General features: G+C 41.8%; 2 protein-coding genes across 4 annotated transcripts in view; both read right to left on the reverse strand.

The window, feature by feature from the left end:
- The window catches only part of LOC126925042 (aryl hydrocarbon receptor protein 1), a 159,929-nt gene that overhangs the window by 38,947 nt on the left and 99,093 nt on the right, over positions 1-21,889 (reverse strand). The gene's annotated exons all lie outside the window — the stretch shown is intronic.
- Positions 1-21,889, reverse strand: part of LOC126925044 (venom dipeptidyl peptidase 4) — a 512,928-nt gene that overhangs the window by 29,096 nt on the left and 461,943 nt on the right. The window lies entirely within an intron of this gene.

Consider the following 21,889-nt stretch of genomic DNA (forward strand, 5'->3'; position numbering starts at 1 on the left):
ACGAAGATAAAGAGTACATGATGAGATAAAATGCAATCGCTCGAAATAAAGATGAAATAAACTGACGTTTAGCATGATTATAGGTTCGGGAATGTCGACGATGAGTCAGAACAAGACGCTACGACAACAAGTACATTACTATGATAGAGGAGATTATACGGTGACGAATAGAAGATAAGTCGTGGACGAAAAAACATTCTAATCTTGGAAAATACTATTGTATTTTACAAGAGTAACAGATAGTTGGGTATTTGGGTGATAAGCTTGGTAAAATGCGTCTAATCGCCGCTATCGACCCAAGAGTTTGAAATTATCATGTGTTCTATGGAATCTAGGAACTGGGGAAAATGTTCATCTGTATAGAATTTTATTATAATATATGCACATATGTCTTGTAATAAATACTTTCTAACTTGTATATACATTTTCGGTTCTGTTTCAAATTTTGCCGATATTATCACGACAGTTGCGTTTCACTACAGCAGCGATAGAATTTCCAAATGTTTTACATAACACGTACGATATGCACGTCAAATTCAATGACGTGAAATTTCACGTTAAATCTCCTTGGAACGTTACAAATCCTATTTGTTCCTTAAAATGACACCAATATTGGAATATAAAAAAGGTTAGAAATTAACTTTCATGTTCAATTCTCATGAAACACGTACACTTTTTTATTTGTTAAAATAAGACCAAGCTTGAAATATAAAAATCCGGGGATCGCAACAAGGTTAAACACGAAACGCCATGTTAAATTTTCCTAAAGATATCGTAAATATTCCTGTCCTTTAAAACGAGACCAAACTCGAAATATAAAAGTATCGATGAGGTGTTAGATCTTCTCGAAACGTTCCAAATCCTCTTTGTTCCTTAGAACGAGACTTGAGACATGAAGGATCCAAGGTTCGCAGTATGGTTAAACACGTCGATTCCAACGGACGCTTGTTGTTGTTAGGGCACCGAAAACAATTCACTGGGAGGTTCGAACGTGGAAGTGAAACCTGTGGTACGGCGCGCGCGCGCAGCCAATGTGGGGACCCTGAGGTCGACACACGATTTTCGTATCATTTACACGAAGAAACCGATCGCGGCCGGGTAAAATACGATATTTCAGGAGTTCCAGGCCGAGGTGAAGTGAAAGCACCACGTCGTATCACCGCGTCGTCGTCGTTGCGGACCGTGTAACGAATAAGAACAAGACCACCTGTGAGCTCCGCCGGTCGGAGAGCCGGATGATACGAGTCCGCCGCGCCGATGCGTTTCGAAAGTGAACAACCTCCTCGTGGAGCATTTAGCGTCGAAGGGTATCGATGCGTGCATGAAAGATGTGCGACTTCGCCGATGGCCGCTCATAAAAAGGTGCACGCAATGTTCCTCCAGTGAAGCACGCGTGCGCCACGCGACCCTACAGGCCAGTTTTCATCGTGCTTACTTAGTACTATCCTCCTACTACTCCTTGACGACAGCCACTCTGTCCAGGAAGAACCTGACTCAAGATTAATCACCTACGTTGCGTTTCAATGTTCTTAATCTTTAATGGTGATGATGGAATCCTGCTTTGCAAATGTTCAACACAGATTACCGCGTGTAGAGAACGTTTCAAGGAATTGAATGTGCAATGGAAAGTTCAACTTTTTCCACTCAAAATGTATCGAGACTGCTTAGACTACTATTAGAGGCACGAGATGCTCGAATAATTTCGCAACTATAAATACGGAAACGTCATTTACGAATAGAAATATTTCACATATAGAAACATTATTTAAAAATATCGCTCCGATTTTTACCAACAATTTCATACGTATTTTTAAGCGATAATTTCAGCCTCAATTGCGGCAAATTATCTCAATCTTTTCGCCATTAGCGAAGCAGAATAGGAAAGTCAATGAAACGGTGAGCAGTAACAGGTTGTCCTGGCGAGGAACGGGAAGGAGTTGTCGAAAAGGAACGTTTGAGAGAAGGAATGACACGTGCTGGAAGGATGAGCAACACGGAGGTTGTTCACTCGTAAATAGTGGCACGCAATGTCGTGAAGCGGCCGCGTTCTGCCACGCGACCCTCTGGGACAGGATCCCATTTAGGATGGCCGTTGGGATAACGGCGTACCGCAGGATACGATGCTGCGTTCGCTTTATTTACCCTAACGACAATTCGATTTTCAATGCTCTTTCATTCCGTCTACGGCTAATGACCGTGGCTAATGCTTCCCCGATCGATGACTCTTCGCGTTTCCGACAGAATTCCTCTGTCAAACGACCGTGCACCAGAGTATTTGCAGAACGATCCACTGATTTCAAAGGGAACGAATCGATGTGAATGGACGACGTGTAATTCTTCGCCACGGTCTTTGTATGAAAACGATCGTACAGGTGTATGTGGAAGCAAAGCAAACGTAAATTTCACGCCCGTGTCCGTCATGGAATATCGTTGTATCTTAATTTGCAGTTCATTTCGAAAATATCGAGACTCGAGGACGCGTTTTTCGTACGATACATTTCCGTGTAATGAGAGGGAATTGGAATTTTATTTCAATTAGAGGGTGCAGTTTTATCAAATTAAAAAGTATGAAATGTTAGAAAATATGTACATTCGCTATTACAAAGCACAACTAATACACAAGAGAAGCGCTTGAACGTCGACATATATCGATTCTACCTATCAGAGTCCACTATCTTTATTTCAATTTTGAATTTATCTTTAAAATAGGAGTAAATATAGGGCTGCGCCGCGTTCGAATTACCCTAAAAATTTTTCACGAAAAACCTTATTTAAAAGGAGCACGGCAGCATTGCAAAACTCTCGCTCCACGTTCGTCGCGGTTCGCTACTTTTACTTCAAGTTCACAAACCAGATGTCGAAAGTCGAGGATGCGTTCGATTCGACTCATTACGCGTTTATTTGCGGCAAAGGAGAGTTAGAAAAGAGCGCGGTATCGTCGGAGATGATCGTGTTCGAGCGACTCTCGTGGGAAGGCTCGTTCTATGTGTCGCCGGAAGAAAGGTGTCGTGGACGTCACGGAAACTGCGCGAAACAACGCAACTGAAAGAAACGTGAAATAAAGAAAAGCATCCGTAGATTAGGATCAATCCGTGGAACAACGAGAGATTGGCACGGCGATGAGTCCGTGAGATCCGTGTTAATAATTGCACTTCCTCGCGCAAGGTCGACTCGCGAGGAGGCCGACGGACTGGACCGGAAACGACGGAATGAAAAGTAGCCAGAGGCCAATCGGAATGCGCGAACCGGAGCGATGGCGTACGGCCCTTCATGGACGCGTGAATCTCTTCGTGTGCACGCTTCGAAACGCGTGAAACACGATCTTACACACGAGGGAGCGAAAGTTTACTCGTCATGCTTGTTTGCCGAACGATTTAGGCTACATTTCGAGTCTGACACGCTTACCGAGCCAAAGGTGACGGCAATTGAATTAGTCAAGCTGTTGACTATGGGGTGTGGACGTGTCCATCATTCGTTTGTCGTCCAATTTTCTACAGAAAGCAGATGCTGTCGAGAGGACGTTTTATGGGAGTTCTTTTGTTTGAAGTTTCTTCGATATTGCGATGAAAAGGAAGACGAGTTAATTCGTCGATGTACGCAATTGTCAATCATCCGGGTACAACAGTTTTACTTAAGAATCTCTTACTTGCAATGTTATTCTTTTGTTTAATTTGCATTCGTCTATATTTTATAATTCATAGGATTTATAGCTCGATAGGAATTTAGTATTTAGTAGAATTTAGTCCTAACAATTTGGGGTAACACTTCGTTCGAAAGTCTTGCATCTCCATTAGCTGTATCTGATTGTACGTAAAAGTCAATTACATTGATACAATGGTTAAAGGTAGTTAGTATCAAATGTGATTAATACTACAGAAAAGAAACAAGAAGAGAATACGTATCTTCCATATTCAAAATATTAAAGAATAGGATTTTAGAAGAGTGAATTATGTGGCACATAGAGTCAATAGAAATTTAATTTGTTATTTGTTAGGTTGTGATTATGGAAGCTCCTGCTTAAACCGGTTAGAATGCTTCTATAATTGGATATATTAAACAGGATGGCTATCGCTGGTAATAAAATGACAGAATGGTTCGATTTGGCAAAAGTGACGGAGGAAATTAAAAATGGTCCGTTGGCACGCCCATCGCATGGGCCACGTGGACTGAAACAATCAAGCGGCGGCACGCGTATCGACGCGTTGATCGCCGTGGACGCTTCCTAATTGGAATCGCATCCGACAACGCCGATCCCATTAATCATCGATCGATTATACGCTCAAGGAGATAATCACTTACTTAACCATTCACTTAGCCCGAGCCGGGACGAGTCGGCCTGCGTGAAACGCACCGTCATCCTGACGAAGGAACAGGAATACCTTGTCTGTTGGAAACTTTATTTGGACTATATGTCTAAATAAGAACAGCAAATAGACGTAAAACGAACTAATCAGGCAACGTATCTTTCGATAGCTGTAGTTTCTTTTCCCAAAATGAGAAATTAACGATATACTTGGGGTTAAGTACACGTCTTTTAAGTGCTTTAAAATATCGAATATCCATTTTCAAAATTGTTTAAATCTTCGAGAAATCAATATGATACACGACAAGTAGAACGTAGATGCTTCTTTGAAGCGCGTTTGAAACAAATCTGATGACTCGAAACGTAAATTCCACTTGAAGTAGTCGAATGCACTCGAGGTAGAGTAAAATATACTTGTTGCAGACTTGATATAGAAATTTCCCTGTCACTTCTGTTTTTTTTTTTAAATATATAACATAAAACAATCGGCTGTCGTTTCAAAGAAAATACAAAACGACGCACGTCTCCCCTTCGAACTGAAAAATTATACTCTCGAATTTTTAGCGATTTCTCGACTGGACAAACTGAACCAGCTGGTATTAATGTTTCTAACTGTGACGAAGAACTCCTTCTCTCGCTTTTGCATTGCCCATCGGAATTTCAATTTCTTCGAGCAATTCAATTTCACAGGAAACCAGCCGAAAATTTTACCCCATTTTAGCAACCCCCAACGACTTCCTTCCTAATGCTAAATGCATTTACAAACACGTTGCCTTTCTTCCAAAAACCCGGTGATCGATCATCTAACAGCTGGCCTCAGGGTCTAAAGCTTCGACAAATAATAAGAGCGGAAGCGAATCGCACGCCAACCGAGGGACACAGAAGTCGCCATCGTCCTTCAAGATTCCTGGCGGGGCGAACGAATATGAAAGATTAGGCGCGAGGCACGCGCACTAACACACGCTCGCCACAATTCTCGGTTGATTATGTCGCGAAAACGAATGGCTGGCGCGCGATAAGCAGCGAGACGAAGTGGTTTTCGTCGGGTAAGAACCGCGAAAAAGTCTTTTTTCGATCGGTCCCTGGCAGCTTTCTGAAAAACCACCGATCCTCGGCGTTTTTACCCGGGAACCTCGTAATCCCCTTATCCCGGCCAATTATCGCGTATTCTTCCTCCCCACGCGAACCAATTACCTCCGCAGCGAGCGTTCCATAGTGTCGTGACCTTTCGCTGCCGCCGTTCCTCCGCCATACTCTTCGGCCATTATTTATCTCGACCGCGGATCTATAGGCTCCTCGAACGTTTTAATTGCCCGTTCTAAAGTCCGTGATCTGTTTTGCTCGCGGGCCTATCCGACCTCGCGGCACGGCTTTGCTCAACTAGACATTGAAAGCACAGTAGAACTCCATTTATCCCAACTGCGTTTATTGCAACGAAATTTTAGTTAATGCTCGGCTAACACGTTCCACGTAGGAGCATTTCCACGACCCCTACCATTAGCGAAGAAAAACACGGAAAACATTTTTTGAAGTTACAAGTAAAATTATTCGGAAATTCCACGAAATCTTTCCTCCATCGTCTATCAACGAATAGCTGTATTTAAAGGGTTGAATCACACCTCGAAAGTTTTCCAAACTGATACTTAACACCCTTCGTAATTTACTCGACTGTATCGAATTATTCCATCTACATCGTGCAGGAAGATTAAGCAATTGTTGTCGATACACAAACCACTCAATCAACAACAATCGCGATAATTAATAAGAGGAGGATAATTGATTCCCAAGAAGGGTGTTTAGATTTCTGGCAGGTGATTGCGCCAGGACTTAGCAACGTGGTCTTTGATGGTTCACGCGAACCGCTGGCTCCGGTTCGTGGAAATAATTAGGCCGCGATTTCGATTCTTTCGCGTCCGGTGCGCGTTACCGGAGCGGAAATCGCGGTACGGTCGAAAGGGACGCGATTTCGCGCGGATGAAAAAGGAAAAGATATAAGGAAAGAGAGAAGCAACCAACTTTCCGGCGTAGCTGGATGGCAGAAACTGGAGGAAACGAAGTTAATTCGCGGTCTGCCTCTGTCGGACGATAATAGCCATGAAGAGAGATTATTAGCCGGTCGTAACGAGCGATCGTACATACGTTCGCGTTGCTGATCGACGATTTATAAAGCAACGACCAATTGGGTAATTACCCGGCCGCTCCTTTGTGCTCCTGTCCCCTTTCGAATCCTGCAAACCATAGAAATCCACGTAATACGAAACCATCCTTCCATGTTCGTAGATTGAGAGTGTGGTTTCCAGTGTTTCTTTATTCGACGATCGAGCGCTTCGAATTTTATTTTTAATTCTTTGGAGTTCGTGGTTGGTCTGACAGATATACGAGAAACCGTTCTGTACTTTTCTTTGAAAGAAACATTACTTCTACAACTGTTCGACGAAGAATACTGCTCTTTTCAGGGTATTCAGCCCCCCTCCCCCTCTCGCCCAATCATAGAAGGTGCAAGCTCTGTCAAAACCGAGCGAAAGAAAATGCGTTTCTTCGATTTTTTTTCATTCTTCAGCCGTGCAATATATTCGAAATCAATGATTCTGAAAATTAACAAAACTATGTGAATATTGAAATTTCCTCGATTCAAAAGCAACGAACAGTTACAAGAGATACGTATACGCGAAACATCGTCGAAGCTTTCTAATTTCAGTCTCGATAGAGTTATTTCAGCGAATTTTATCTATCTATACATATATATATTCCTCGGGTTGTAAAAGTTCTCTTACACGATTTACCTTCAAAACCAAAGCCTTTAAAAATCAATAACGATACGTCGATATTCCGATTTTCTTGAGTCCGTGGAACAACGTATACGCACGTATTCAACCCCCGAATCGCATCGGGCGCGAACCGTCAGAGCGAAGCGAAAAGAAATTGCGTCCGCGGCGGGGTATATTCGGCGCGTATACACGATCTGATATCGCTCGTCGGGCAGAGCCAGACGCCGACAGTTTTTATCGAGGCGACGAGCCAGCAGCAGCACAGCCGAGGAAGAGAGTAGTTTCGCAAGCGCTCTTTAGTGCTCGACGCCACGATACACGGCCGCTCGCGACCGGCCCCTGCCGCCTCTCTCTATGTACAGTGACCGTATAAAGTAATCCGTCAGACAGAAGTGGGGTGATAATGCATGAGTGCGGTTGCCCCGCCCTATCCCTGTAACCGCGATAAAATCTCTCATTACGCAACGAAACGGACCCTCTGCCCGGCTAGACTGTTATCCTTAGACAGGAACTCTAATAAACCATACGTATGTGGAAATTTATATTTTCATTTCGGGACTCGACGTGTCTCAAACGTCCGACAACCCCTTTTCAAAGGGGCTGAAACGCACTCTCTCAACGTCTCTCTACGTTCGTTCCAACTTTCGACTATGTATTTGTATTGTCTTGTATTTCATTACAAGTAGATCCCTCGTTGATGGCTATGGTCTATTAAAGATGCAAACGTGCACAGAACGCATGGAAAACGTGGAAACGTAGGAAATATTTAAAGCGTAATAGTCGTTTGGTACGATTTGCAGAATGCCATTACGAATGGTATTATTGTATCAATTAAAATTTCCATAAAAATTCCCAGTCTGATTACAATATCAATTTGCATAAACCTCTACAGTTACTTATTTAGCTAATATCTTTAACGATAAAGATAATTGTTCGAAGGATGAATGATATTTAAATATTTTGAAAATAGCATGGTGTAGACGAGAGTTCTAAATACTTCGTGTTTTAATTAAGTTAATTGTTCGAAGGATGAATGATATTTAAATATTTTGAAAATAGCATGGTGTAGACGAGAGTTCTAAATTCTTCGTGTTTTAATTGTATTCGTAAAAATCCACGGTCTAATAGGAATCATAAATTTGCATAAAAGTCTGGTCTATTTGGTACGAATATCTGCTACGAAGAGATTAACTGATCTAGTACTTACTGATAAGCTTCATGAATCTCCTGAAGACGAAATAACACAGATTCGATCTTCGATATTTCACTTTGTGGCAAGCAAAAGTTGCGCGAACGTACAGTTTCACGTAACATCGTATTGGCAAAGACGTTAATCTCTGATGTTTCGTAAAAGATTTGATCGAAGCGTATGGAGTTGAAAGGGAAAAATTCTGGGCTGATGACAAAGCGGATTGATATTCGCCGTGGCATTAGAGCGGATAGCCAGCAACAGGACCACGTACCCGGTGCAATTACGAATGATTACACGTCGCGGGAGGAAATGTGCACGCGGCACGACATGCGCGTGTGTCATAAACGCGACTAACGTGCCAATTTGTATCTATTGTTAATTAGCTCGCTAACAGCGAATTATTCGCGGACCGTGAATCGCGTTGTCTCTCCCTCTTTTTCTCCCTCTCTCGTCCTCTCTCAATCAGAAACTTTCTGTTTCATCGTACTATCCTGTGAACGCCTCGACTTCGATTATTATTAGGTTGCCCGAGAACTTCTTCTACTTTCTTTCATTTTATGAAGAAATAATAGACGCACAACGGCTTTTATTTTATATTATTTTGCTGAATTACGTACGATCCATTTTGTGTTGTTAGGATAAACACCGTGACATTTCACAGACTTGGTTTCACGTTTGTACGAAGGTGCACTGTTGTAAAAAACACGCTTGCGATAGAAAGACACTTTCCGGACAACCTAATACAATCAATTACACCACGCTCAGTCGGTATCTGAGAAATATAACCATACAAATATCGTTCGAATTCCAAGGAAATGTTATTTTTCGAAATAGACTTTTCTCCAGACAAAATTCTATATACGGAAAAGAGCATCGAATTTTATCGTAGGAAGCATAAATTTCTTATTCGTAAACTTGTTCCGTGATAGCTGAATTTTGAGAATTCCGAGACCGTCAAAAATGATCTTTTTCGTTCCGATAAAATTTTGTTCTCGGCAGAAGAGCTGTAAATTTTACGGGAGAAACGGCGAAGATGAAAAATTATTCCGTGGACAATTACACGATACGAGGATTCTTGAAGTTTTAAAATTCTTAGAAATTAACTTTCGTCTAGACAAGATCCGTAGAACTCACGGAAGCTCCATTTTTCCTTCGACGCGGTTTTATCATTGGAGAAAACCGAACGACTTAAATTTTCTCTTTCGGAAAGATATCCTGTGGACATTTGTATCGCGATTTTGAGTGTTTCTTTTTTTTTTTTGTAATCAAAAAACGGGGAAAATTCGAGAGGAGACTCTCGCGGGCGAGTACACAGTAAAAAAGAATCGCAGGAAAGCAGTTCTTAATGCCAATGGACTCGTGTCAAGGTGATTTAAGCCGCAATCTTGTAGCGGAAACACGGCGCACACAGACACGGTCGTGTATCATCATCGTCGACGTGGTCGTCATTGGTTATCGTTTGGCCTATAATCCATATTTCTTTCAACTTTAACTCGGGCTTCTCGTTGCTATCACATCTCAGCATTTCGAGAATGTTAGCCTTAAAAAACGAGGGACGTTCACAGCGCGACTTTTTCCGCTAATATAATAGTCGAGCTTTCCAGAGCCTGTGGTAATAATAAACGAAGTAGGCCACGCGAGTGACTTACGTGTAGAAACACGAACGATAGAGAGAGAGTCGATAAATAACGCGGTGTCAGGATGTTTTAAAAATATTTTAAAGCCTTAGGCTGCTACTAAATCCACCGAGTTGCTAGATTTTATGGTAATCGAGCGACGCGAATTACTTTGTAAAAAGCTGATTATGCTTGGAAACGCGATCAATCTACCGAGATAGAGTCTCTTCCCTGAATAGCTCGTTAAACGAGGAATATTTAACCGCCGATGACTTGACTTGAAAACGTAAGCATGTAACAATGTATGTAAGTATACAACCTTGAGGCCTTAAATTATGTTTTATTTTTTAATATAAAATACCTGTCAGTTTATCGTCTGACAAAAATCTCTGACCAGCAAGAAACTGTTTTAATGTTGAGAATATATGAAGGTTTCAGCAGACCAGATTCGGATGAAAGATATACTTCGATTCAACTTTTTACATTTTTCCTATCTATATTGATAGAATATTTGTTCGGAACGTTATCTGTTTCATCATGGATTCATGGTTTCAACGTCAAACGTTGAGCTCGTGAACACACTATACAAGCTATTGTTAAAAAATTGGAAACTATTATTCCAATTATATCTGGATCTACTAATTTTATTAATAATTCAAAGTTAATCACCACAATCATCTTTTACATTAACGAGATATTTCACGAAAAACTTTCCCCGGACACAACGTATAAATCGTAGGTGAATTTTTAACAAATTCTATGTAATCTACAGAAAATACCTGTAATAATTCCAATCTTTTGATTAATATTACACGTCGATCTACCTAATGATCGTGTCTCGCAACAGTGGCAAACTGTTCAACGTGTTACGAGCACATAACGATATATATTCATGGAAATTGTCTACAAGTGTTCGATCACTTTCCTGCACTCGTGTACAAACCGCGAACTTTTCAAAGTGCCTCGTTCGCTCAACCTCAACCGAAAAGGTTCTAATTGGACCAGAACGATTACTATCTCCGATCTAAAACCCACAACGATCTGCAACTACCCCTGGGTAGCACCGGGCCCCTCTTTAAGATCGTGATCTCGATCCTGAGACAAGCGGAGTCAGAACGTAAGACTAAAATTCGAGGGAGGCGGACGCACGAAAGACCGGACTCGAAAGGCAAATCACATTATAATTAGCGCGTACAGCTGTAGATACGAGGGCAAATTGTATTAATGCATTCCGTCGTCTCTATCTAAGCGGCTATAGCACGGTGTCCAGCGGCGGAGGGCAGCTGTCGGTGGCGAGGCATATACTGCCTCGCGACACGACATCGTCATTTATCACCGTGCTTCGGGCTGCGGCTCGTGTGCCTTTTCTACATTACCTAATGAGTTTCATAACCGAATTAAATTTTTCGGCCCGTCCGGGTAAACGGGGCTGGGCGTCGTTAGGCCTGGCCACGGCATTAAAACCTCGCGGCCAAGATTAATCTGTGCCTCCATTAGCCGCTAACGGTGTCCCCCAACACCGCTCCCTTCCTCGTGCGCTTTCAGTTTACTTTGAATTTTTCATAGATCCGTGAATTATTGAGCGTTCTATGATTTTTCGCGTCCCTTTTTAAAACTCGATCCTACTTCCTCTATTTCCATTGCCGGTCTTCTTGGATCCGTCACCTCTCGTCGAGTACGACGATTTTGTACTTTTCGCAAGTTAATTGTCTATTTACTCCGAGGTTTTCACTCTCCTTTTGAATTTTCCTTAGATTGGTGAATCGATGAGTAGGCTGTAATTCTTTGAATTTTTCGTACGCTGATTCTGTTTACTTTATACGATAATCGAAGGAAGATGTACGTTTGGAAAGAGCGCTGGAAGTGACGCAGCAAGGATAATAGGTATAAGTTTCTGCGCGGTGTGGTTCATTCGGAAGCGATGTGCCAACACTCGAAAACCTGTGCAAACACTCGTTTGTTCGTCGCTCGTGGCGGTTCAATCGAGCTAAGGATAATGTATTTTGCTTGTTCGCTTCGCTGCCGGTCCTCTTGGCTGTCCAACTGTTCGGGTTCCACTTTCTTAAAATATTCCAAATGATAATTATGTTAGCCCAGGAGCCGACATTTTAAAGTCCTGATGGCGCTTGTTATGCATTCTTTATCTTAAAACCAATACCGCTACATACTTAATTTCACATATTCTCCGACACCGACTGCTAACGATAATGATAACACGAGTTTTTTCGCCGACGTATCTTTTCGCGTCGTGTCGCATGATACGAAATTCACGAATTCCAACATTGAATTACGTACATTTTATAAAATTAAAATCTTAATCTTTGTTTCTCTTCGTATCTTAATTTACATAGAGTTGATAAGCAGCATGGCTCGTGATAACCAGAGACTCGTACGTCGTCGCACCAACTTCAAGTTGATAAAATTTCTTGAACAAATCGAAACACGATGAAAAAGAGTTGCAGAGGATTGCAAGTTGGATTTTCTATCGGAGATTCGATGCAGCTGGCAACGAAGCGATAAACAGTATTATCATCGATGGTCCGCGAGCCTGCGGGAATCCGAAGAAACAGCGTCCCCCTTGCTCGCGGTTCTAACTAGAATGGATCGCCATAATTTTTCAGCTAACCGAAACGTCCCGGGCCGCAAACGAGCCTGACAAAATACGGAAGGTGGGAATACATTATCCCGGGTCATTTGTACCGGTCTCCCTGTTTCCATGTTCCGTGCTCCGCGATTTCATGATCGTCCTCGATGATTTGTGATTGTCGTTCCGCCGACGGACCAACAAACTCCTCCCCTTCGGACAATCTTCGAACGATCTCTCCGGAAACCGTAGAAATACTGCGAGCACGCTTCTTGTCCCTCGACCACTTATTTTTAATCGGATATGTTCGAGGATTATACCTTTTGAATTTTGTTAAATCTTGCTTGAATCTCTAATTGCAGAATTTTTTATCCTAAGCGGATTTCTATGACAGAGTCGACATTTTCTAAACTCTTCTAAGGCTTTCTATGTAAATTAGTGGGTCGAAGATTCGAGGTTTGTAGATTTTCCTTCGCGATACAGACAGTTTGTGTTTTTGGCCGAGGTATTGAACTTGAAGCGAAGAATTTGTAGATTACATTTTTAATTTTCAAGCCATTTATAATTCTCGTAAGTCTGGAACAGCAGTGCTGTTAACAACATGGCATTAAGTCGCAAGGACAACGTTGGTTTAAACAAGTTTCGTGAAAATAAATGATGGAGAAAGTGCATCGAATCGTGTAACAATTACTTCGATCGAAAATATACCATTTCGAAAGAGGCTATAGATGGTTCAAGTTTCATTCGAACAAATTCCACGTCCGTGTAACAGGGTAAACTTGCAACAATAGGTGGAAGATCCTCAAAGTTTCTCAAAGTCTCTAGATTCCAGCTAACGGCACAGATATTTTCCGACAATTCCATCGATCGAATACACTCGACTAGAGTCGTCTGTTTCCCAAAGGACGAGTATAGCGCTGAGCGAAACGAGCAAATCCCCCCGAACGAGAAGTCACGCCTCAAGAGAGACATTTCCTCGTCGGAGAGGCCGCTAACTGGCCGTATTATAATAATTACAGGACGAACGCAAGCTGTTCCCCTTGGTGCGCGGGGTGCTGCGCCTCTCTGGTTTAACCCTCGTCCCAGGGCCGTCTGTCCTCGATCATCCGGACCGTTTCGCGATCGAGCTCCAGCCTACGTCATCCGCCTGATTTTATCGAATTTAATTAGCAAACGAACTGGCCAAGGCAATGACCGTGACTGGCCGCTCTCTTGCTCGAAGCCACTGAGCGGCGACCATTAAATTTCGATTAATCCGTCTTGCGCACTCTTCTTCCCTCGTGTGCAATTATTTTGTCCCGTTCGAGGACGTTCATGCTGAGTTTCGTGCTTTCACGGTTCCGCCGTTGCTCAATGCCTCGTCCTCACTACCATTGACTTTATCCATTGTTCCAGAGTTATCTCGGAGAATGATACGCGCCGTCTTTTTCCCAAAATCTGATAAATATGCGAAATAGCGTGTAACGTATTTGTACTTATTTAGAGGCTTTTCTCGGTGGTAGCGGATCACAGACGTTTATGGCAATTTACATGAATGCAAGAGACGTCGAAAGAAGGAAAATGAAATTCATTTGTAAAAAGTTCCGCAAAAGCATGCTACAATTACAAACTTGAAACACTCCATTTAACGTGTTATCGGCGAGTTTTATGGCAACTTCTACGAAATGTCTAAGAACCTCGAAGCACGTGTTATAATTATCGGTTGACTCGGGCAAAATTTTCCAGAAGACGACAGTAGCGTAAAAAGGCAAATGTATCAGAGGCGATCGATGGAAATTAATTAGTCAAACGCGTGTACGATCACGGCAAAGTCGATCAACTAATGACACAGAGTGTGTAATGCCGCGTTTCCGATTGCATACCTATTGCGTACCTATGCGAGCCGATGCAGAAAAAGAAGGGCGCGCTTTTAATGCGAGACAAATCCAGCGAGCGAGTTCGAGCCATCGATTAATAGCCGGCTCGCAATTATAGATTTTATCGGCGGTGCATCTTCCTTTGCTTAAGCGTGCTTTCTCGCTCGAAAATAATAATACATCGCGGCAGCTTGCAATAATAAAAACGAAAGTGTCATTATTTGAACTGAGAAATTAAAGCGATCGGCCCCGCGGCATTCGTTTATTAACGTCCGTCACGTATTCCTTCGCGAACGCGACACACCGCCGTATAGCACTGACAGATATTATCGAAATTCCCGTCAAATTGTTCGTTGTTTAGTCGTCTGATGCGTGCGTGCGGCAATTTTGAAGCACCGAACCTGTTTCAGCGATTGACGAATTGTTGTCAGCGGGTTTAAAATCTATACATATTCAAAACGCTTCGATATAGATCAACGTTCTCTTCTGTCTTTATACGTCAATTTTTTTTTTTTTTTAGTTTATTTCTCTGAGATAAAATAGGATTATTTTTATTCGATTCAATTTAACGGAGAATAACATATAAATAATTATGCGTAGAGCAAAATTTTATTACTGAATCAGAACTTTGGTTTATGTAAAGACAAAGAAACAGTACGAATTTATTTGTACGTTTGTTTGAAAATGAATTCCCTAGAACAAAAATACTGTTTGAGCATCAGAAACGCGACTATGTAAGTAGAATGCGACGAACAAGTCAGACTAGGTCATCTAGTCATAACCAAAAGCTCTGACGAATTATTAGATGATCAGTCGTAAGTATATTGGGATTGTTGCAAATCGTAATTATTAATATACAAGTTATTAATTAATTGTCCATATTTTGAACGTCAAAATATTTACTGCTCATAAAAGGAATACTAAGTGTAAGTAATACTCTACTCTAAACTGGGACTTTTTAAACGGCGAACAAATAAAACTGTAGTACACTATGAGCTTAAAATACCGCTTTCGAGAACATCTACCCTGCGTAGAATTTCTCTCGCGACAGCATTTTCAAGCAACTTCGTAAGAAATTTCTGGATTCGCGAAGAACTTCCAGTCTTCTATTCAATTTGTGGGACCATCTGACATTTAATCCTTTCAAAAAGATCGTGGCAGAAGGAGAAAACGCAGAAAAATGAGGAAAAAAGAAAAGAAGGGAACACAACGTTGAGAGCAAACGAGGCGCGTGCAGGTTGATTCGATTACACAGTTCAAATGAAATTTGTAATTTAATTAGTTTCGTAGTACCACGAGGCAGGACTTTTTGCCTTCTTTGAGAGTTCGCGTGCCCGCTCATACACGTGAGCCCGGAGGCCGGCTGCCGAATTCAAATTAACCCCCCGCACAAGCTCGGCAATTTTCTTTTCCCACTCTGTCATTCTTGATGAACCGCGTGTAATGCTCGAACGCGGAATTTCCAGCGACGAACGCGACTCGACGTATAACGAAATTAGACGCGCGTTAATCAGGAAACATCAGCCACTACATCGCGACGTAGTATAACGAAAGGCTGAAGAAGACACACCTCTCTCGCTCTTTAGAATTCTTCCCTTGAATTCGCATTATTAACACTGATAAGTTAACAGTTTGTAAGTTTTCGTAGAAATTTCGTAGATTTTAACGGAATCTTTGTAAAACGCGCGAACAAAAGCATCATTTTCTCGTTGTACGACGTATTGTACATTCTGTATAAAATTAGGAAACATTGTAAAATTGCAAATGGATGGTCTGCGATCTCTCATTGAAACGTTCGTGTTATGATGGTATTGTGAATGAGATTTCACCGCAGAACGTTCTTATATCGCTTTAGTAATCGATAAAATCGAACAAACTCAATCGACTTTTCTATCGTTATTATCAAACGTTTGACGAAGAATGCAGAAATTATTGTATGCGAATTCGCAGAAATTAAAATTTCACCCATGGCGGCGTTTTAAGGTTACGATCGACATAAGCGGGATTTAAGCAGCGGAATATTCACCTAGTTTCTAAGTGTTCGATGCCTCACGATGCAAATCCGTTTCCAAGTGTCGTGAACGTGTTTCTAAGCAGATGTTTCGCCACTTAGCGCGCATAAGTGCCGCTCTATTGAGCAGCTGTTTGTTTCACGCGGACCGCGATTTCTAACGAACTTCTAAATTACCGTTTTTGCGTCTGATTACGATAATATCTGTGCAGCTCGTTAGGAGGCCAACTGAAAACAGCCTGAACCTTTGCTAATGCACCGCAAGCGAAATAGAGATACGACACCAAACGAGTCAATCGTAGAAAGATTACGACTGTAGTAAATCACTGAAATCTCCGCCCCTCAGTTGTAAAACTCACAAAAGATTAATCAGTGTATCCTTGATTAGCTGCTTTGCTTCGTACAACGTATATAAAAATTGGCCCCACGATAGAAAAACGATTTGTAACGATGGGACGAAGATATTGCTGCACGACATTTCGTATGCGTGCATTGAAATCACCTGCTTGAGCTTGATACCTCATCTCTCTTGTAATAACGAGGAAAAAGAAGAAAGAAAGAAGGACGAAAGACGAAAGTTATTCAAACAAACGTCAGCAATCTCCTACACGATTATATTAATATTACTAGTACAATTTTACAAGTCATAGGTCATAAATTGTCTGTACTAATAAAGTTTCTTGTACAATAAAATCGATTTCGGGGATCGAGAAATTTTACAAATTACCAATCATACGATTATCATATTTGTGGTAAAATTGTAAAACTATAAAGGAGTACCTATCAGTTTGTTTGTAATTTATCGTATGGGAGAGACTTCGATAGAAAATTTTTATTCATCTTACGATATAAATAAGTTTCTCGTATAATTCTTATTTAATCAGCGAATAAATTAAGAGAGAAGAACATTCTTAAAAACAAACTTCGCGTTTAAAATTACAAATGTTCAGCCTACAGTATAAATAAATATTTTTCGCCGGAATATTTTATTTAATTAGCGAGAATATGATAAAAATACACGGCACTCGAGTTTCTTTTCCTTTTGCAGAGAAATTGGATTACCGAAGATCCGGCGCGTGAATCAAAGATATCGTGTCGAGTGTTCGAGATATCGTTATTTCAAGTCAGCGGCGCGTCGCGGCGCGGCGTCGTCCACTGTTGACGGCAGTCGGTGGGGTGAGTTCGGCTCGGGGGTTGCCAGTTATCGCGGGACTAAATCAGGCGGCAATTAACGGGCTAGGCCGGCAGCCGGCAAACCGTGATACCACTCGAATTCAAAATTTCATTAATTAATGTGCCTCGAACGAATAATACTTCTCCCTTCTTTCACCTTCGCGCATGTTTTTCCACGCTACGCTCCCGTCTCTATGTCACGGAACACGCCCGCCTTGTAACGTTTACAACCTACGCGTTGCTTTCTTCGCTAATACTTCAAATTACAACGTTCAATGATCAGACACGATGAAATCGAGACTCGGGTTTTTCCAACCAAATCTCCACGTGTCTCTATTTCAAATTCAATGCATCGAATTTCGATAATACCTCATGATAATCGTCGACGATCGAGTTAATAATTCGAGACATTGAAAATTAGATTTCCACATTCCTCCGAATAAAAAAGCAACGATCTACAGCTTTCACAATCCGTTTCTAATAAATAAAATATAGTTTTTTGGTGGAGTAGAGAGACGAAGAATCGAGACGAGTGAGCATGCAAGAAACACATTTCAGGGTTCTAAGACACTGGAAACCTTTCGCGGTGGATCGCAGCATGGACGCGCGGATCTACAGCTAATCCACTTATGGTATCCGATGTCGAATACACTGGCCGGTGTTCGGTTTCACCGTAAATAACAAGACGAGCCGGCTAATTCGCAAATCTTCTCAAAGCGCGAGATCCGATGTGAAAGGCATGATCCACTGTCCGTGATAGAGAGAAGAACGCATCGCCGACCAAACTTTCGAGCTCTCGTTCGCGGATTACGCGCGACAACTCTACAACCACATCGTGTTTTCGTGTTTTCGTGTTTCCCTGATCCTGTAGTTTTATTCGATGGATCTGTATCATCCACGAGTTTTACGCTTTCTTTTATTCTACCAGAATTCGAACTTTTAATATCCAATTACAAACACCAGTTTTATTATCGTGCATCGATCCTCAAGAATAATATCTACTCTTGAAAAGACAAGATCATTACGAGTTCATCTGTCGGTACTTTTTTAATTGAACGATATCTTGTAAAAAATTAAGCAAATACGTATACGAATACTTTTGTACCACGGTAAAATGTTATCATAAAAAGAACTTCCTTCATAGTCATACAGAAAAAAGTCATCTTTTCCTACGGTAGAAGCAAAATAGTTTGTTATATCAAACTATTTCGTTCGTACCAAACGTGAACTTTTGCGGGAAAAATTCCTTACGTCGCAAGATGTATGAGAAATTCCACGTGCCAGAAAATATAGAAAAACTTGCGGCTATCTAATTAAAAAAATAATTCGATTCTGGAAGCGATACTCGCATCGAAAAGAATCCACAGGACGCGTTATCGTAGCGCGTCACCTGGACGCTCGTGAATCTGTTCTCCAAGCGGATTCCAGCGGTTGGACCCGCTCATTAGCATCATAATAACGAGCCCCTATGTCTTTGAGCCCGTATTTACGATTCCGTGTCGCGTAGTTGATGCGTATTGGTGGCGCGTATATATCCGACGCGGCGCGCCGCGAAGAAGGTGTAAGGTAACATCGCGTTCCTCGATTTCGGACCACACCGGTGTCTAGATCTGTAACTTTGCTTTCTACCATCCGGAGAACGAGAGACACTCCGAACCGTTTCGAACAGCGACGAAGAATAGCGACGAAAAATTCGCGATGAATGTGTGAAACGTAAAGTGTTGAAGTTTGGTTGAAACATTATTTGACTAGTAAAATAAAGAACAACGATGTTAAGCGGTAAAGGTATAAAGTATCATCGCGTCCTATTGCGGACCACCCTGAAGTGGTTTCAGCCGGCGTTCTTCGCCATCACCTGTCCCGAGCCTAACAGAATGGCTAACAGAAACGCGATTACATACTTCAAGCCCAATTTCGCGCTACATTTATTACCGCTACTTTCTGCCCACCGGCTAGCTGCGTCATATCTGCGTCGCTTGCACAAGGACACGTTCTTGATATGTAGTTCCTTTCTTTCTTCGTTTTTGAATAATAAAAATAATTATCGGTGCGTTTGACATTTTTAAACGATACCTTAATTTCCTCTCGTTAAAAAGCAAAAGTCGCACATGAGACAATAAATAATAAATTTGCTAGTAGAATTAATGCCTCGTACGAACTGTAAAATTGCACGTAATAGGCACTATATCTCATGAAATTTAAAGCCACGTCCATAAACACCAGGCACATTAGACAATGAATACAGGGGCACGTTCACAGGGATAGAAAGTGGTATGAGGCGAAGCAAAGAGAGATCATCTGCATAATGACGTGCCCCGAAAGCGGGGCCTCCATTTATTTCGAGCAATTGCCATGCATCTGGATGGGAATCCGGCGAGGTCGGTTTATGAGCCGGCTGATTGATCCCTTCTCCGCCAATATCGATCGTTATCGATCCGCTCGAGCACCGTGGCCAGCGATGTTTCTTTAATTACGCGCCGATTGCAGACTATCCGGACGTTCCTTCCGAGAACGCTCGGCCGTTCCTCGACGATGCATCGGAAAATCGATCGTCCCTCCCTCCCCGTCCGCCCTCTTCCAGTTCTAGGCCTTTTCGACTTGGTTTCGCTCGATTCGAAGAAATGTTTACAAAGAAAATAATATTCCACGCGACTATAACTCAGACACCGATTGAATTGATCATAAAAATTAACCGAAATAACTGGAATCGTATGGGATTGAATTTAGAAAGGAAAAGGGTTATCGAAATTCTACGGAATAAAGAGAAGCTTTTCAGGGAACCTACAGAGAAATTTACAAATCTGTATTTGGAAAATTGCGGATGAATGTTGGGATTAGAATAATCGGATGGAATTTTTAAGAGAATCCAAAAGGAAATTTAGAAATGTGTATATATATTTGGAAAAGTAGATAGCTAGTAGACAGCTAGAATAGTGAGATGAAGTTTTCGAATGAGTCGAAAGGAAAATTCAGAAATCTGTGGCAAAACGGTAGATGAATATTAGAATGAAAGGGCTGAACTTAATTTTTCCTGGATACGAGTCGAGTCGTACGTCGACATCGACATCGGGCTCGATCTCCGCGCGTAGAGAGCAGCTCCGATAATTCCAGGCAGGACAGGCTGGCGCACGCGCCTCCGGCCGGAAGTACTTAAATCCATCATGGCGTCCACCGGAAACCGCCTGAGTCACTCGCGTAATCGTACCTCCTCCCGATGTATCGATTTTCCTGGACGCTTCTGCGAGGCCTGGTTCGGCCGACTTCTCCTTTATCTCCACTCTTTCTGTCGCGTTTATTTCACACAACGTGAAAACTCGCCTTTTCGCATCGCCAATTATATTCCATTCTGCCGCTTCTAACATTACGCAAAATTCTAAATATCAATCGATCGTTAACCAGTTAGCTGTTACGACCTCTTGGAAAATGTGTCGCCAAGATTAAGCAACGACGAGTATACTCGTCAAACACAGAGAATGCCTGACTGTTACAATATAGAATTAAGTTGCAATGAAATGACCGTTTTATTTCTTAATTTTATTACTGCAATTACTAAATCGCAATTTAAACAGCAAATCGCGACTACTTCTTACGAATGACGAATGTACTCATCAAAAACAGCTACCTGCTTGATATTTAAATTTCGTTGGGAAGTTTCAGTTTTGATTGCAAATGCTCGAAGGCAGAGAAATTCGGAGGATATACACTTGAGAGAAAAGTTTCGTGAAATACTTCCTTTGAAATAAAGTATTCAAATTTAAGTACACAGCAGAGACGGTTGCTTTATTGTAACTGATTCTTAACACGAAAGTGGCGAACCGTTCGAAGTAAACGTCAAGCCGATATCGTTAACCGCGAGATTTTGTTTTGTTTTTGTTTTTTAGGAAACGTTGGTCGCTTTTGGAACAATCAATGATCCGCGAAATACTCGCCGCGTTTAAACGGAGATAGTTTGCCGGAATCGGTTCGGTGCGAGCGAAGAAATCCGATTTAATTGCTCAGTTTGGGTCGCTTATCAGAATTTTCGTGGAATCTCGGTCGTCCCATTTATTCAGCGACCGATCGTATCGGATAATTTCGGACCGGTGTAATTGCACGCGGGACATGTTTGCGCCGACTGTTGATTTATCTCGAGACGTTTCGTTACGTGTGACTAGCTTCTACTTACTAGCTCAACCAGTCTTCGTTACGGGTGAACTTCGCTCAATCAATCGAAATTTTCGATCTTAACTCCGAACTACCTTGAAGAATTTTCCTCGTAAAGTAGGTCTTCGGGTACATTGTTGCTCGTACATGGACGCTAATGATTTCCCAGTAATGTTTGAATCTTGATTGGAATCCACAGAAAAATGGCAATTAAGGGCACTGCTTTTTAAAATTTATCTTGGA

Source organism: Bombus affinis, chromosome 15 (genome assembly GCF_024516045.1).
Source record: "Bombus affinis isolate iyBomAffi1 chromosome 15, iyBomAffi1.2, whole genome shotgun sequence".
Lineage (NCBI taxonomy): Eukaryota > Metazoa > Arthropoda > Insecta > Hymenoptera > Apidae > Bombus > Bombus affinis.